The 17,925-nt window shown below is 43.3% G+C and overlaps 1 protein-coding gene across 1 annotated transcript in view; it reads right to left on the bottom strand.

Annotated features, from left to right (window-relative positions):
* Window positions 1–7,743, bottom strand: part of KLHL29 (kelch like family member 29) — a 410,536-nt gene extending 402,793 nt beyond the window's left edge. The window contains exon 1 of the mRNA XM_080388502.1: window positions 3,485–7,743. The gene's annotated coding sequence lies outside the window, so the exon portion shown is untranslated. The remainder of the gene's footprint in view (window positions 1–3,484) is intronic.
* Between the last annotated feature and the right edge of the window lie 10,182 nt (window positions 7,744–17,925).

Genomic DNA, 17,925 nt, shown 5'->3' with positions numbered 1-17,925 from the left:
GAGGACAGACTGGAATTTTTCTCTCCGTTTACAGATCCAGGAGTACTTTCCCTTACCACCACCAAAGCTGCACTAAGTTTCCACCACAGCACACAGAGAAGGAGGGAAGCAAAAAGAAAAGGAAAAAAAAGATTCCGCCTCCCATCATTACCCCCCCCCCCCCCCCCCCCCGTGCTTTGGAAGAACTGGGTCTGTTGGTTTTCAGAACCAAATTAAAAGGTCAGGAAAACAAGTAGGTATGGACAAGACTGAATTGCAGGTGAGCATGGAGAAGCAGAGAAACAGCATTGGGAGGAGCACCAACAACTGCAAATAGTTAAGGCCCTGATTCTAGTAGTCCTTAGTGCAGTGCTGAACTGGAGCAACTCAAAGGGAAACAATGGATCAGAACTTGGGAGAAGGATGCACAGGAGCAAAGCACGATTGCTGGTGAGATGAGCGCAGCAAACCTGGGTATAATGAATTCTCCTCACAAACAGGCACTAAAAGCGATAGCACCAGATACGGTGCACAGTAACTCAAAAATTGTATTTAATTTCTAGATCTGCGTCTTTCTCTCCCTTCATTGAGAGGCTTTCTAGTCAACATACACACTATATGCTTTTTATTATTGTTTGAAGAAGAGCAGCAACCCTGGCAGCATGCTAATCTAGAAGAAGAGACAAAACAGAGGTGGTTACTTTCTTTCCTCAAGATTTCTGCTTCAGAAACAGATGAACAAGAAAGGGTTTGCTCCTGCACACTACCACTTTTTGTTTCGTTTCAGCAAGACTTTGACAAAATCTAATTCTCTATGCCATGTATCTAATATATTGGGTACTTGAAGTACGACCATCACTTATTAGAAATGTAATTAAAAAGTGACAAAACTAGATTCCCCTTCCTCAACATGCAGATGAAAACCAGTAACCCTGCCTCTATTTGTAACCATGACAACTATAGAATATTTTATTTCAGTAATATAATTCACACCGAACATTTGCTCATAGGTTTTGTTGTTAAGGGAAAGGTTGACACACTGCGCACGCATTTCATAAGCTACTGGAGACAACAAATACCGGAAAGTCTGGCAGTTTTCAAGTCCGAGAACCCAGTATGTATTTCAGAGCTCATTTAAGACCCTCTACAGGAAGCTAAATGAAAATGAACAAAAAAAAAAAAAAAAAAAAAAAAAAAAATCACCAGAACTGTTACTGGGCATTACTTGCAAGACAACTACTTGCTATGACTGGATATTTTTTGACTTTTAAATAAACTACAATGCACTCTCATATTTTAGAAGAGGTAGAACTCAAACCCTGAACTTTGATTTTCTATTAAAATACCATAGGCATGATTCAGTTTCTATTATGAAACATCAAAAATGGATGTTATGGGAAAAGATATCTATATGAAACAAGGCAATGAAAGACATAGTTTACATATGCTGGCTAAGTCTCAGTCTTCATGGGTCACTGAATTATTTGCATATCTCTCATATTTCATCTTAAATTGAAGACAAGTTCCGTAAACACACAAAATAAGGACAGGTTATGTGAACAACAAAAAAGAAAACCTTGTACATTGTTCAGAGAAGATTAAACAACCTCCTGAGCATAACTGAAGTTTGACGCATATAAATGTCAGTGTAAAATATGGCTTTACTTTATTTTTCCCCCCCACGTGGAAAAAAAAAAATAAAGCCATTAGCAGTTTAAACCAAAATACAACAATAACAAAAAGACACACTGTTGCTCTGTTTCAGAGGCAAAAAAAAAAAAAAAAAAAAAAAAAAGCACTTGCTGGAATACTATTCCTTCTCTCACATAGGTCATCATATCTATCAAGGAGGATTTAAAGTTTCAGCAGATTGCTAATTATAAGAGACAGTAATACTGTTCTCTGCAGTCACCTTAAAACTACAGTAGTTTGCTTTTTTAAGTCCCTCAAAATTGACCTCAAAAGGACAGGCTGATAAACACATTTAAATCAGTGCAAGAGACTCACACATGCCTACACATACACACAGACACACACTTGCCGAGTTGTTTTAAGGAATATCAGGAAGAAAAGTTTCTTCATTTATCAGAAAAACACTCTACATAATCTTCCGTTAAAACAAATAATAAGCCTGCAGCAAACATGCATGCCTCTTTCCTTCATTGATGGAAAAGTGATTAAATCCTCCTTAATCTAGTTACCAGAACGCTGTTATTTTTTTCCGAACAGTTTTCACATACAATAAACAAAAGATAAGCAACCAACTACATAACCAGGGCTCCATAATTTTTGGTGGTATTGGGGAGATAAATCCATCTCTAGCGTTCTAGGAATGTTTTCAGTTTAACAAATGAAGCCAGAGGGAGGGGAAATAATCTGAGAGACTATGCGTACACACTATTTATGAAATGTATGAAAAATAATACCATCCATCCCCAGAACTCCATTCCTCCAGACCTTTCTCCACCCTCCAGGGAGGCAAAGGAACCTGGACCCAAAATCCCGGGGACGACGGACATGCATCCTCACATGACAAGGGCAGCTAGTCACATCCACTCAATGTCAAAGGGAAGAAAAAAAAAAAAAAGTAGCTTTTCTCTCCCATCCTAAGCGAGACCCTTGAAAACAGGTACCCAGGGGATGCACCTCTGTGCTCCTACCGGCGGCAGACAGCTCTTCGGCTCAGAGAGAAGTTAAAAGAAAACAACCCAAAATAACCCCCAAGACCAACCCATCAATAGAAAACCCCCAGCAGCAGCAGCCAAACAAAACCCCGCACCGGCGGGGAAATGTCACACGGCGTGGCAAGGCACGGCGTGGGAAACGTGGACCAAGTGCTTTGCTTTTTTTTTTTTTAAAAAAAAAGCAAACGCAAACATATATATGTATATATTTAAGCAATATTGTGCCGAGAAGTTCCTCGTCCACACCACGCACGGGGAGGAAGAGTAAAAGGATGCGGGGGGGGGGGGGGGGGCTGCAAACGCATTCCAGGCACAGGGAGACGACGGGGCTGGCGAGGCTTTTGGGCAGGGAGGGCGGCAGGCTGCCCGCCCGGCTGCGCGCCGAGCCCTGCCCAGGCACTTTCGGGGACGGCTCAGGGGGTGGGAAGGGGAGATCCACCGGGATGGCCGCCCCCGGGAGGGGTGGGGGTCCGCGGGGACACAGCCGCCCGCCGGGGCCGGGAGAAATGAGGGGGGGGGGCTGGCTCGGCCGACCCCGAGCCGCGGCGGGGAGCGGGCGAGCGCCTGAAGTTGTGGGTGCGCGGCGGGGGGCGGGGGGTCCGGCACGGGAAAAATCCTGGAAAAAAAGAGAAAATCATCACGATAAGGTGATTATCCGCCGGCGGCTCCGCGCGCAGCACCCCCCAGGCAGCAGGAGGCACGCAGGAAGTTTTTAATGCGGGCAGCGAGCGCAGGCGCAGGGCAGCCGCCAGCCCGGCGATGCCCGACACGGCTGGCGGCGGCGGGGAGCTCGGCGGGGGCGCAGCCGCCGCGCCGCTTACCTCCCTCCGCGGGGGCGCAGGCGGCCCTGGGCCAGCGGCGCGGGTGCGCGGCCGCGTCCTCAGGCGGCGGGAGGATGCGCGGCGGCGGGAGGCGGCGGCTTGTGCATCGCAGCCTCCGCCGCTAACGCAGAGCCCCGCGCGGCTGCGGGCACCGGGAGCCGCGCTGGAGGCCGGGCAGGGGGGCGCGGCGCGGCGGCGGAAGCTGCTGCGGAGCCACGACCATGCTCCCGTCTGGCCGCCTTCCCCTCACCTACTGCCCGCTTTAGCCGGGGAGGGAGGCGGCCTGGGCGCCGGGGCGAGGGGCGGGCCGGCCCAATCACCGCGGCGGCGGGAGGCGGAGGAGCCCGGCCCGCCCCGCCCCGCACGCCGCGCCGGCCACGCCCCGCGGCCGCCCCCGCGGGAGGCTGCTCCGGCCCCGCCGCCGCCGCCCGGGCTCCGCGGGGCCGCCCCGCCGGGCTCCCCGGGTGCGGGCGCGGGGGTGGGGGCGGCACCTCTGCCCGCCGCGGCCCCGCAGCGCGCCGCTGTGCGCCGAGCGCTCCCCCTGTGTGCGCGGCAAGGACGTGCGGGGGGGACCGCGTTTCCCGAAAGGTCACCGGTCCCCCGGCGGTCCGCAAAAGTAGCCGGTAGTTGAAATAGCACCCCGCTCCACTGAACCGTCGCTCTCCGGGGCGTGATCCAAAGCCTCTGGAAGTCCGCGGGAGCGTTTGAATAGGTCGGTACGATTCTCTCCCAACACCACTTTTATTTATTTATTTATCTATCTATCCATTTATTTATTTATTTATTTATTTATTTCTACCCATCGTGCTCGGAGTCACTACAGCTTTTACACGTGGAAATCTGCATCTGTCTCTCCGTTCCGTGTAATCTTCTGTCTGTGCGGGCTGCTCTGTGGAGATTCTTCCGATGCGCACGCAAGCCGCATATGCCGTAGTTTCAAACATAGAACACTTTGTCTTTGCTGTTTCCTGTAAGCACAAAAACAAGCTTAATCCAACCCTTTCCCCCTTACTTTGCCGGTTAAAAACGCATCGTGGAGCGATGTCGGCTGTAACGTGGTGGAGGCGAGGCGGTGGTGCCAGGCGGGAGCTGGGCGAAGGGGCGGGAAGGGAGGGAAGCGCCGGAGTCGCAGGAACAAGCAAATGCAGGTTTTTATTCCGAAAGGGACACAGGCTGCCCGATGCCTGGGAGCAAGCAGGGTGCAGCGTTAAAAGGGCAATTTAATTTTCTCTCTTCCCAACCTCACAAACAAATGAAAATACGTTTTGCAGTGGACTAAAACATTTCTCAAACCCAGCCATCATCATTAATATTAGAATGCTTTTAGCAGAATATGGCCTCGGTCTGAAACAGGAAGGCTCTGTACATTTTTGTTGTTAATTTATCGTGGATTAACATTGAAACCTCCAGCCCTGTACATCGCAGTGGAGTGTGAGGGTCAGAAGTTCAGAACTGTTTAAATCTGAATTATTTAGCAAGCGCATACAAGACACACTCTTCTGATTTCCACGCAGTCCCCCTCACCACCCCACTACCCACCACTCACCCCCCACCCCCCCGCCTTAGTTTTCTCCCTTTTAAACACAAGAGTCCCGTTTGGTGTTATTTGCCCTGGTGCGGTGTTATTTGCCCAGCATATATAGTTGACCCAGAATCCGACAAAAGCCGATGAGAAGAAATCTCAATGGGACTGTTGACCTAACAAGTAGCATGTCAGTCTCCCGGTGGCATTTGAATGTTCTCACAGCGAATGCTTCGAGACAGGAGAGAGCGTAAAGCAGAGATTCTTTGGAATCCTTAATTAGACACAGTGATTTTGGAGTACTGGCTTCTGCCGTTATCCTCTAGTGCCTAGTACTTTTTCTTGCGACCTTGAGGTTAAGGATACCAACCAGCCCTGTTTATTTTTAATAAAATCTTACAGTTATATGAGACAGTTCTAGGTTTTATTTATTTTTAGCATAAGTGCTTCCATCTTATCTGCCTCACAGGTTTATAGTCAGGATTCAGCTAATATTTGGACAGCACTTTTAAGCTATGAAGCTCTATAGGTCTATTACACTGACCATTTTCTGTGTTTCTCATTTTAGAAAGGTAGTTTTGTACTCTTTCACTTCAGGCAGACAGAGTTCAAATCTTGACCTTAGTTTTCCCTTCAAATTTTGTTAAATACCTGATTTACAAAGGCTGACATAGGGTCAGATTTTGATTTCACTTACAGGTAATGAATTTCAAAGAATTTCTTAATCCTCAGTGACTTTATTCTAGATCTAAACCGTTTTATCTCAGAATTAGAGCTACATTTTCATATTCATGAAGAATAAGCATATGATTACATTAAATATAGTGTTCTACATTAATTTTCCTGCTTTGATTTTCTATTTTAGTAACTTCAGTAATTTAAGAAGAAACTGTTCAGTTTATTAATCTCTCTTTTTGTCAATTCCTTTTTTTTTTCCTGCTCTGTTTCTGAGAGAAAGTAATCTACAGGTGGGCTTTGTAGAGCTGGTCAGGTAGCTGAAAAATAATTTTGGGGCAACCTGCTCATGGTTCAGTGGAGTCACAGTGTGCAAGAAGTTTTTTAAAAATTAACGTTAATACCTGAGTCTGGAGAAGTTCCTCTGCGCTTGGCACGCTGTTGCTGGCACTGGGAATGATGCACTGCCATTCACATCCTTTTTCAGCTCTTGGGAAATCCTGTCCTGCCATTTACTGCATGTTTTAAGTGAGGCAAACCTATGTCCAAGTAATTGCACTGAAAATAAGGATCCTTCACATGCTAGTGAAACAAAAGATCTATTTAGAGAGAAACAAATATCCTGTGGTGAGTTTTTATTTGGATAGGTGTATGTTTTTTTTAATAGAATCTGTTACAGGGTTGTACTTGACAGGCTGAGGATTGTTTGTGAGAATCCCGATTTTGGATTAGGCAGCTGATAGCCTGCAAGACTTCGGTGGCTGGTAAAGCTTGCTCCACTGAAAGAAGAGATTTCCTCTTTTAGCAATAGATCATTATGTTACCAGGCATGTATTAGAATGAGAATAATACAACTTCCCCTGTCTTTGCTGATCATATCAAAACTAATGGCATCTTGAATTGTCAGAGCATCAAGTCCATCTTCTGATAAAATATTAGAAGACACACAGATCTATTCATCTTCTTGGAGATTTCATTTTAGTCTGCAAAATATTTGATGGCAATGCCATTAGATTAGCTGTGGACATATTGCAGGGACCAACACAGTAATTATGTACCAGGATTTTGCAAAGGGGTTCCGGTAAATATTTCCCACTTAATGGTAAAACCTTATCTCCTAGGTTTGGACATGCTTAAGGGAGTGAAATTCTTATTTATTTTAAGGGATTTAAAACATAGTTCTTTACATTGTTACTAAAAAAAAATCTTACTTCTTGGTGCAGGTTGATCCTTTTCAAAGATAATGAAATTTCAATTCTGTAATTGTTGTATGAGATTTTTGTAAGCCATAGCTAAAGAGGAATGTCTGCTACCCAGGCTTTGACTGCAAGGTTTGACTCCCATTTTCAGCTAATGAAGAACTCCTTAATTACAGATTCATAACTTGAGTACTAATGTCAATACGTTCATTTTCTGCTGTCTGAAAATAGTGATAAATATGGTAGAACATCTAGAAATTATGGTAATAGATATTTTGTAGATTTCCAGGGTTTAAGGATTCTGAAGAAGTCAGTGGAGATCAGGAAGATATCTTAGGGTTTTTTTTCAGTCATGTATTTTTATTTATTTGAAGTGTAAAGACTGTTCGCCCGTACTTTTAGCATTCATCTGTACGTATCTGTTACAATTATCCTTAACGTTTAGCAGAAAGATAATCCCCAAAGGAAGCAGGAAACAACATTTAAAGTAATTTTTAGATGTGCAGCTTGAGTTAATTGCCAAAATGTAAATTTAAGATGGATTAAAACTGCTAACCTGTGGAATTTAGTGAAAAAAATCACTGACTTGTGGTGACACACCATGGTTAATGAAATACCTCCTTCCCTGAGCAAACCTCCTCTCATCTGCTGAGTAATCAAAGCTGATCTCAGGGGTGGGAAGGCAGAGCCAGCAGCTACCTGCCACTGGGAGCCCTTTAGAAATGGATCCTCTGCTTCAAGCCTGCCAAGCCATGCACACTTCCACGTTATTTATAGGGTAGCCATCAAGGGAGGTAGCTATTCTTGTGAAACAAATCAATCCAGTCAAGAAGAGGAGTGCAAATGGGCGCTGTTTGGTTGATAACCTAAGACTAAAATATTTTTTTAAAATTAGAAATTTTAAAATTAGAAAGACTAAAATTATTTTACCAAGAGGGCAGAGTTAGGTTAACAGTTGGACATCTTAATGGTCTTTTCCCACCTAAATGATTCTATGATTCTGTGAGGAAGATATGTGATCATCTCCTTAGTATCGGACCATGTTCCCATATGTTTTCACAAGAAAATTATATTCTAGCTCCCCTAACTTTATATATCCCTGATTTTCTCAGGCATTTATCTTTTTAATCTGATGACAAACTGTTTGCAGATACACGCACGGCATTGCTCTGTGGGCAATGGTTATGAAGTCATTTGCTTGGAACAGGTGAGATAAAGATTTGTGTGATTTTAGGTGTATGAGCCGAAACTTCCTTGTCCCTGACTTGTCAAGGGGATGAGAATAGTCTGATCCTCTAAGAGCGAGCAGTATATTGAGTTGATTTCTCTTAGCTATGACAGAACCATTTGCTAAAACTTCCCCCAGACAACAGAAGTAGGTTCTCCTGGAGTCGTGATTTTGATTTCTGATGGGCAGTAACAAAAGTAAGATCTATTTCACTATATTGGCAGAGTCTAGAGCTCTGTCTTGAATTATGTGAAAATCTCTAACGGTTGGGGGTAGCAGAAAAGTCAGGCTTTTGTTGGGAGTTTTTGAAAGTTTATGAAGATCCTGTTTAACAGCTTTATTTCCAGTCGCTTCTAGTTCCACTCAGTCACAGGGAAAGGCATTTTCGTTACCATTGAAGTCATTGCACCAGTTGCTTGAGTTTTGTCAAAGTAACTCTGCTACACTGGCTTATGAGGGGCTTTGTCAGAGGAATTGGACTTTCAGGGTGATTTTAGAGAGAGTTGCCTTGTTTGATTTGTTTGTCTAAAAAAATAACGGTATGTTTCCACCTATTCATCATAATTATACAGGGAAAACTAAAATACATGCCATTTTGAACTGAAAGTCTGCATTAAATTGGTTTGACTCCTATTTTCTGCCATCTGTGGCATAACTAGAACAGAGAGTGATAACAAAAAATAGAAATGATTCAGTCACATTTCCTGTAGGAGAGACATCATGCCCCCCATTCTTGTCAAATAATTAATTTAAGGTCTGAGTGAAACAGTTTGTGACACCCTGGGCATGGAGATGTCACCATTCTGCCATTTGATAGAGGGATCCAAATTTATGCTTTTGGTTAAACAGCTACACATAATTTTTCTATAGATTTAGATGGCCTCCAAAACAATCTCAGCACAATGCTAGGGTGTAATTCAGCTTAATTAAATACTGAATTTTCCTGTAAATGTTAAGTACCTCATAAACCAGACTGTGGAAAGAGCTAGAAGTATGTTCACAGAGGGGAAACCGAGACAAATAGGTGCTGCTGAAGCCTCCCAGAAGACTTGGTTGCCACCTTTGTTAGTTGCTGTTGGAAGAAGGGTTTGCCAGAGTCAAGAAGACACTCAATATGAGTTATGCATCTTGCTCAACTTTATTAGTTTCTAACACTACTTATATAGAACCGATGCGCATGCATATTCGTGAAGCAGAAATATAATTGGTTAGTAGTCTCTAAACACGCGCGGTTCTCACACCCCTAATTGTCATGACTAAAATAAGCATTCTATCCATGTAGCCAATTGTGTTGCTGTGCTTCAGCCTTGTAGTTTGTTACTCCCTGTTTTCCCGTACCGGTCCCTATCTTTCTTGGCCCTGCACCTGCTTTCCCAGCAGCTGTATCTTGTTACAGCCACGGCCTGTTGGCACAACGTAATTACTTGGTCTCAGGATTCAAGAACAGCTCCAGGCCACCTTTCTTGTTAACTTCAGCACAGCAACTTCAGTACAATTCTGATTACAGGCCTATTCTAATACTAGGCCTGGATTGTGCAGATCTTCAGAGATTCTAAGGCCATGCTTCTGCAGCCATTCTTCTACAAGTTGCCACTGGCTACAGGGAACCATATCTAGGCTCCGGAGCAAGATGGAGACAGTGCTACACTCTACAGTCTTTGTTTTCCTTCTATCTAGACTGACCAGAGCAGGACCCTTCAGGCCCATAGAAAAATTGATAGAGGGAAGCTGATGATACCTGGGGCCTCCCTAGGGATGGATCTGAGGTACAGCCAGGCATGCCAGCCCGCCTTGGAGCCCGGCAGCACGCTGAGATCTCACGTACCCATAGATACCTATTTTAGAAGGGCTGATTTACCATAAAGTTTACACATGAGGTAGGTATCTGAGGCAAACATGGTCCCAGCAGTATCTTGACAGGCAGCAGGGGAGTTCACCATCACATCACCCTGGAAGGGGGTTAGCATCATTGCTCTTAACTGTAACAAGTTTTCCTCCTTTATACTTGACGCCTGGTAAAAGTCAAGTTTAAAATGGTGGTGGTACACCCGGTTTTGATTTGGTTATTGCTTTGCACAGACCCTGAATGCTACAGAAAACTCTTTTTTAATGGATTCCTCTGGGAATCACTTTTGAGTAAAGGCCAAATGTTTTTATCAGTGATCAAAAAAATGATACAGAATCAGGTTTACACATGCACAGGTTAACAGTGAAGAAATGGAAGAATAAGTGATAAAGGGACAAATTATTATTGCTGAGTGACCTGAAGTCCTTAATAAAGAGGTCAAAATAATAATAATAATAAAAAAAGTTTTAGTAGTAGCTAGGTGCAAGGCAATGTAATAAAGAATGAAGACAAGAGGCTACAGAGGGCAGGAGGCTCACTTTTGGAAAGCAAGGACTTTGAAAAAGATTTAGGATTCTTTTTGAATAAGCACTTCAATATGAAATTTCACTGTAATTCTGTGGCTAAAAGGCCAATGCAATCCTGAGATGTAAAAAAAAAAGAGTAATATCAAGCAGATAAGAGGATTTGATGTTGGCTGCATGCACAACAGTGGTAAGGCTACTGTTAGGAACTGTGTCCAGGTTTGGTGTTCACAGTTCAAAAGCAGTGTGGAGATAGTAGGGTAAGTTCAAAGGAAAGGTATGTAAAAGGATTCAGAAAACAAGCATGACAACATGAGGCATAAGCAGCTCAACTTATTTAGCTCATCAGGAAAGAAGCTGAGAAGTGACTTGGTCACCGCAGGTAGGTACTGACCTATGGAAAAGATATCTGAGAGTGAGGAGCCACTTTATCTACCTGACAAAGGCATTACAGGACCCAGTGGCTGCAAGCTTAAGTTAGACAAATCCACCCTTAAAAGAAGATACGATTTCCTATCCCTCAGAGCCCTAAATAATAAACCTGTTTGTCCTGTAAAAGCTGTCACAGGTAGGGATGTTTAAGAGGATGTTAAATATGTATTTTTAAATACATGCTTTCATCCGCTTTGTGGAAAAATCTGTACATCTCTCTGTGCATGTGTGAGTGGGAGCTTTGTCAGGAGATTGGTGGCAGCTCCTTGTCTCGCAGTCTGAGAACCTGTTATTCCTCCTGTTATTCAGTCCCTTGCAAGGCTCCAGGGACCAGCACTGCCGGTGATGCTCTCAGCATCCTCGTAACACTTGGCGTTTCAAAAGAGACTAATTATTATCAAATAATAATTCTCTTGTTCCATGGCTTCAGTGAGGTCTTGCAGACTGTCAGGAAGATTTTATTTTTTTTCTTGGATGAAATTGGCACATATATCTTGGTTATTTGGGAATTGTTTCATTTCTTTGCATTCCCCCAGGTGGTCTCCGGTGGCTTTTTGCCAGTGTTCTGCACTGGTGCAAACCCATCCTTCCCTGACCATAGGTGCCTCAGTGCTGTATTTTCCTTTCATATTTATGGTCAAACTAATTCCAGCAGTGAAATTGATTAGGACTTTTGCCTCATGTCAAATTGGCAGGGGTCTTGAAGGCTACACGGCTTCTCAAGTAGATCAGGCACAATGTGCGCACTAGGATCATCTGGACATTTCTCATTTAGTCCATTTATTGTTGAGATCAGCGACAGTTTCTTTCCCTTTTATACATAAATCTAATCTCCCAAGGACTAAACTGCTGTGGTTTAATTTTGGGGTTTAAAGTAGGGATAAAACATATTGTTTTGAGATATATAGATTGGGCTCTCAGCTCTGTTTTTAAATTCTGTGAAAGTTTCTATAAATGGTTTGTATAGTCAATAAGGATATGATTAACAATATTGTGATGAATATTCTGCACAAAATTTTGGCATTTGGAAATTCGGAGGCTTTTGTATCCAAGAGGAGTTATGTGACAATCTATCTGCCTTCTTTCACGGAACAGTCTATAGAATTTCCCCTGGTAATTCCTGCATGGAGTATAAATCTTATGGATGAGCTAATGAGAACATTTACAAACAAACAAATGCAAACACCCAAATCTTTATTCTCTTACAGTATTTCCTGGAGAACCTATTGCATTCCTTTCTTGGTTATTTGGAGTAATAATTAACCAGGTTGGGTTTCATAATGTTTTCTAGGACTAATCACAACCCCATGAGGATAGACTAAAATCCTGGCACTGGTCGAGCTGTATGAGGGTTTGGTTATGAATAACCCTATTCAGTTATATCCCTTGTGTGGAGCACGGGTTAGTAAGCTGGGGTATGTACACAAGTACACGCATGTAAATAGTTAGAACGGTGCCAGGGAAGTAGAATTCCTCAGCGTTTAGGAGAGAAAAACATTAGCAGGAGGGTTTTTTTTTTCCTGCCTAGCCCTTTTGAAGCTTTGTTTCACTGTAGCCAGAGGGAGAAAAAAAACACATTATAGGAGTAAATTGGCTGGAGAATGTAACCAGGGCCCCAGTAAACACTAAGAATGAAAACCCATACAAATGTGTATTCAAGCAAGTATGCGCAAAGATGGTGTTTTCTGCAAGCACTCTCTTGGAGGAAAATGCTCTTCTGTAACTAAATAACTGGGAAGAAATTGGGGTTTGGCTGAACTGCATCATGTTTAGATTTTCACGGAGTTTCCCTGATTCCCTCCTTTCATTCCCTTTCCTGTCTGCCCCAGTGTAATTTGTGTGGTTATGCCCAGTACTCTAATTCAGCTGAAATCTGAGATCCCTGATGACCAACGCTAATTTTCAAATGATCAGACTCAGGCTGTATGATTTTGGAGTGATAGAGTTGGGATATTTTAAATTCTATTCTGTCAGGGAATGATTAGGACATTAATTTGGGCCATATTAGTACATCTCCCCTGTGCTAATGGGAGGATAGACCCCCTTTCATGTTTAATCTAAAGAGGGATTGATGACTGGTGAGGTTGTCTCACATAGGGATGTCTGCCACCGAAATAAATGATGAGATCAGTGAGTGAAAATGTTTAGGCTGCACTCTCTAAATGTGGATTCCTTCTGTGCCGAAGGCAATGAAAGCCCTTAGGTGGCAGCTCTGTAGATTTTTCTCATTGTGGGCAAAAATGAGGACTTTTTTTTTATTGTTATTTATTAGCCCAAGGCTTCTTTCTTGAAGTTACTACCGATTGTTGATGCTGATTTCACGTTTTGTAAACAGCAAAGTCAGGTTCAAGAAGCAAAAAACTGACCTCAGAGATGACATAACCACTGGAGGTGGAGAAAAAAGGCAGCATCACTGCTGTCTGATGGTGAAAGGAAAGGGCACCTTTCCTCAGAGTTTGCCAGCAACTTTTACTTGATGTGTGAGTTCAGTACTTCTGTGTTAGAAGAACAGTAAAGTACCTTTGAATTAGAACAGACTAAAAAAGTTGCTTAATGTGCTTTTTTTACTCTATTATTTTAACCCACCACTGCAAAAATCCTCCTACCTGTAACGAGTAATTTAATTTGGAAAGGCAAATAAGAGCTCATTAGCTGACGCACTGCTACAAAGTAAGTGAGCAGATTTTATGCCTAGGGACAGACTTTCACAACCATTTTGAAATGCCACAATACAATGCAATAAATCCTGTAGCCTTTACCGAGAGAAAGAGAATACCTTCCTTCCATTACTTGGGTCCAAGTTTTCTTCCTCTTAAAACCTTTTGTATTTGAATATTGGAGAAATGAATGTATTCCAGGGAATCGCACACAAGTAAGTTAAGCATGTGAGTGTTGCCAACAACTAGCCCTGTCTGTTGTGTTTTCCATTACACTCCCTGTGTATTGTGGCTGGACAGAATTGCTGTGTCTGAGAGCTCTCCATCATATTCCTCAAAGAAGAGGCAGTAATATTTCTGCAAAATGTATTTCCACGTGTCTTGTGCTATGCCTGGGTATTCTGGGAGATGTTACGTTTCCTTCTGTCTCAAAAAGATGGTTTGTTACTAGTCTTTCTCTTGTAAAGAGAGTATTTAATATAGGACTGTCTTTTTACTTCTCTAATAACAAGTATATATATATATAACAATATATATAAAAATATATATATATATATAACAATAATAACTTATCTGGTAACAAGTGCATGTAGCTGTAAAGCCAAGGCAGAGAACCTTCCACATCAATTGGGCTTTTAGTATTTTACAGCATCAGGCCTGCATATATTATGGCTAAAAATTTTCAGTGCTCAAAGGATAGATCTGGAAGGTATTCAGAGGCTCAGAAATCATATTAGTGTCTTTTAAAAGTTGCCTTTAATTTAAGTTTTGATTTAGTAACGCATAAGATATTCAAACTGCAGTGAGTTATCACTCATTGGCAGTGGCTGAAATCCTTAGTTTCCACCTTCAGCAGCTGTTTTATGGTTACCCCAGAACCACGTGACAGAAGCAGATTTATGACTTGTGAAACAAATATTAGCATGGAGCACATCAGTCACTCAGTGCAGCTTGGAACGTGTTTTCTCCCAGTTGGGAAACCAGACAGGTATCATGGCAGGGGTGGCTCTGCTCACAGGTGTTGTCCCTTGGGTTTGAATAGAGTTTTGTGTGTGAGCAGGTGTTTTCTGGCTGGAGCCCAAGGAGGAACCTCTGGGAACTCTTTATTTCACATGCTATTGGGGCTGCAGGCTTGCAGATCCTCACTCAGTGTTAAGAAATAGCCATAATAACGTGTGTGTTTGGCTGCTCTGTCAGGTGTCACGACTGGCAGGGTTTCCAGGCATGTGACAGCATTGCCTCTGGACTTCGGGCCAGCACAGGCAAACAGCAGGCGCTGGCTTCAAAGGAGCTGGGGAGAGTTGTTCTGCTCATGATTTGTACTGAGCAACTTCCAATCCAGGACATTCACAGAACTGAGTACTCTGAACGCCAAAAGTTTATGTGGGTTCAGGGTGGATTCGGATGAACTCCTGAAGCCATCAATGGAGAGCTGCTGAACACTGAGGCACCGGTGCCAGCTCAAGAAGTCTGTTTGCTGTAATTAGCTGGAGTCAGGGAACACATGCAAGCAAGGTGTCACTGTGTAATCTCCCTGTTTTATGTTCTTCCCTAGACATCCTCCCCTGGCCCCTGCCAGGTAGGGTACAGATAGACTTCTGGTTTTAGATAGTAATCATACACTGGGAAAGGCTTTTGGTGGTTGGATTCTTCTGGGGAAAATGTAACTCTTCAACCAAGCTGTGGATGCCCCCTCCCTGGAAGCCTTCAAGGTCAGGTTGGACTGGGCTTTGAGGAGCCTCATCTAGTGGAAGGTGTCCCTGCCTATGGCAGGAGGGTAGGACCTAAGTGATCTTTAAGGTCCGTTCCAACCCAAACCATCCTATGATTCTATAACTTTTCCACCAGCTCTCCACAAGGGCTGCACAGGCTGTCTGGAGGTGTAGACGAAGCAATAGGTCTGTGCTGCAGGCACATGGGATGCAGACATGGCATCAGGAGGCATTGGGGAGTGAGGGTTGTCCCTAGCTGGGATCATTGGTAGTTCTAGAAAAAGCAATTTCTGGAGCCAGCTTGTTCTTCTGGGCAAGGACTACCACCACCCTAAACAGATCTCATTAATTCTTGGTAGGGGAGATGGCCCCTCCGCCAAGAGACACTGAAATGATCTTCCAGATCGACTCTTTCACAATGTGTCACTTTTCTAGAGCTTTTGAAGCATAAGAAACTGAAGCTTAATTCCACCTATATAAGGCTGTCAAACCTTATTCCATAAAAATAACAATGGGGCACATGTTGAGTCTTATCCTTACTTTAAGGTCAAATGGTCACTGTACTTTGTTATAACTATAGAAAAAAATCAATTTGTTTTGCAGTCGGTAGGAAGCTCAGCATATGAATATCGCACCTAAATTACTGTGGAAATGCAGCTAGGGACATACCAGAATAACTGCTTTGAATGTGATTTGCTTGGAGATACACAGTGATTCCAGTTTAAAAAGACAACTTAAGCACACTTGGCAAAGAAAAGAAGAGCATCATCTGCTTTGATATTTGTCCTATGTCGGAATCTTATTTCCATTCTTTTCCACCCCTCCATGGCTTCTTCCCTTGCACCTTGGCATCATACGATTCCCAAATAATCCCCACTGCTTTCAAAAACTGTTTAAAAACGGGAATGCTCAACTCACTATTGAATTGTGGCTTCACAATTTGAGGCCAACTCTGCAGGCCTTAACAGAGATAAAATTCGTATTGACCCTAGGCTCTTTGATGGCATATGGCAAATGTCACCTGAGTTATTAACAGCCAAACAGAATAATGGTCTCTGTTCAGTATTTGAGGAAGCCTTTACCAATGAATTGGAAGAGATTTCTTCCTAATCCCAGATGCTTATTAGTTTATATTCCAATCCACACAGTTTGCTAACCTTTATGATTTTTATACTAGCTGGAATGAGTGCAGAAGCTGTTATTCAGCCTGTAAATGGCTAATCTTTTTAGAAATTTAAGATTAGAAATGTACATTAAGAACGTTGAATTTAAATGTGATCCTCTGTTCACTCACCAATGCAGACTGTTTCAGGATATTTGTTACTATGCTGAAAACATTTTCGTCTCTCTTGGAAATGGCATTTATATTTCCTATTCCTGTGCACCAATGACCATTTTAAAGAGCAATATCTTGTTAGGCACTAGGGATAAAAACCTAATCCTTGCATCCTAGGGATACTGGGACTCCTTTGTGTCAGAAACCCTCAGCCAGAAACACACATGTGCTTCACTTTTTTCCAGGAGTAATCCCTTGGTCTTCAACTACTCATGTGGAGTTACACACACGGGTTAGTGTGTCCAGGGCTGGCGTCCCAAAATTAATGGCTTCCAGCCTCTGTGTTTCTCAGGGAGCAGTGCTGATAAAGGCAAGGTGGTAACAGTGATGCTTTCTTGGACATGAAGCAGAGGGAAGAGGAAACATTTTGATATTAGGGACAGTGAAAACTACTGTGTTATCTTGCCCTTGTGAATTGTGTTCATTATTTATAATGACTCCAAATCAAACAGTCTCATCGTTGTTTTTCCTTTTAACACAGCCCTTCCCTCCCTGTCAGGTGTCAGGGGCTGCTGTCCTGTGAACCACATGAGCTGCGACCCCGAGCTGTTAAGTTGTTCAACCAAACCTTTGGGGTTTTTTTTCCAGCTGGTGTCAAGCTCCATAAAATTTCCATAAAACGGGAGTGTTCTTCTCTAGGAAAAAAAGAAAAAAAATTTGTACATTAAATTATACCAAATCCTAAATGTCTGATGTGCTTCCTGCCAGCTCAGTAATATTTTGATATTTACCAATAAAAATTATTTACAAACCACCGCTTTTCAGTGCAGGGTGTTCTGATGGTGATTTCACTCCACCCATGCCCATGCAAGGAGGACAGGACAGTGAGGTGGTCAGCTGGATATGTGATCAATTCAAGCACAGACAGCGAATCCTGCAGACCTGTATCTTGTCCCTGAGCTCGAAGTTGTCTTCTCAGCACAGACAGTGGGACAGTGGTTGCAAGAGAGGAACTTCACATGTGTCCCAGGGGCATGTGTTGCCCTCCCAGCAGCATGCCATGCACTAGCATGTCAGGATTTTTAGCAGAAACCCACAGTGCCTGTGTCGGATGCCTTGGAAGGATGCTATCCTGCTTGTGTTTTCCAGGGTGTGGGAGGGGTTAACCCCAGAGGACAGACTCTGCCTGTTGCCTGTATCCTTCATCTGCAGAACCCTGTGGTGGATGGAAATTCCTTGGGTGGAGCTGTTCAGTGAGCAGCTCAGCAGGGATACCTTAGGTAACTTAGGTTTCTGCCGTCAATTACACATATGGTATAATTGCATCCGTATTTTCCCCATCATTCTTCTTTGAACCCACCATGCACGAG

Source organism: Falco punctatus (assembly GCF_963210335.1).
Source record: "Falco punctatus genome assembly, chromosome: 5".
In the NCBI taxonomy this organism is placed as follows: Eukaryota; Metazoa; Chordata; class Aves; order Falconiformes; family Falconidae; genus Falco; species Falco punctatus.
The sequence above is the reverse complement of the archived record's forward strand: the minus strand, read 5'-3'. Positions and strand labels throughout refer to the sequence as shown.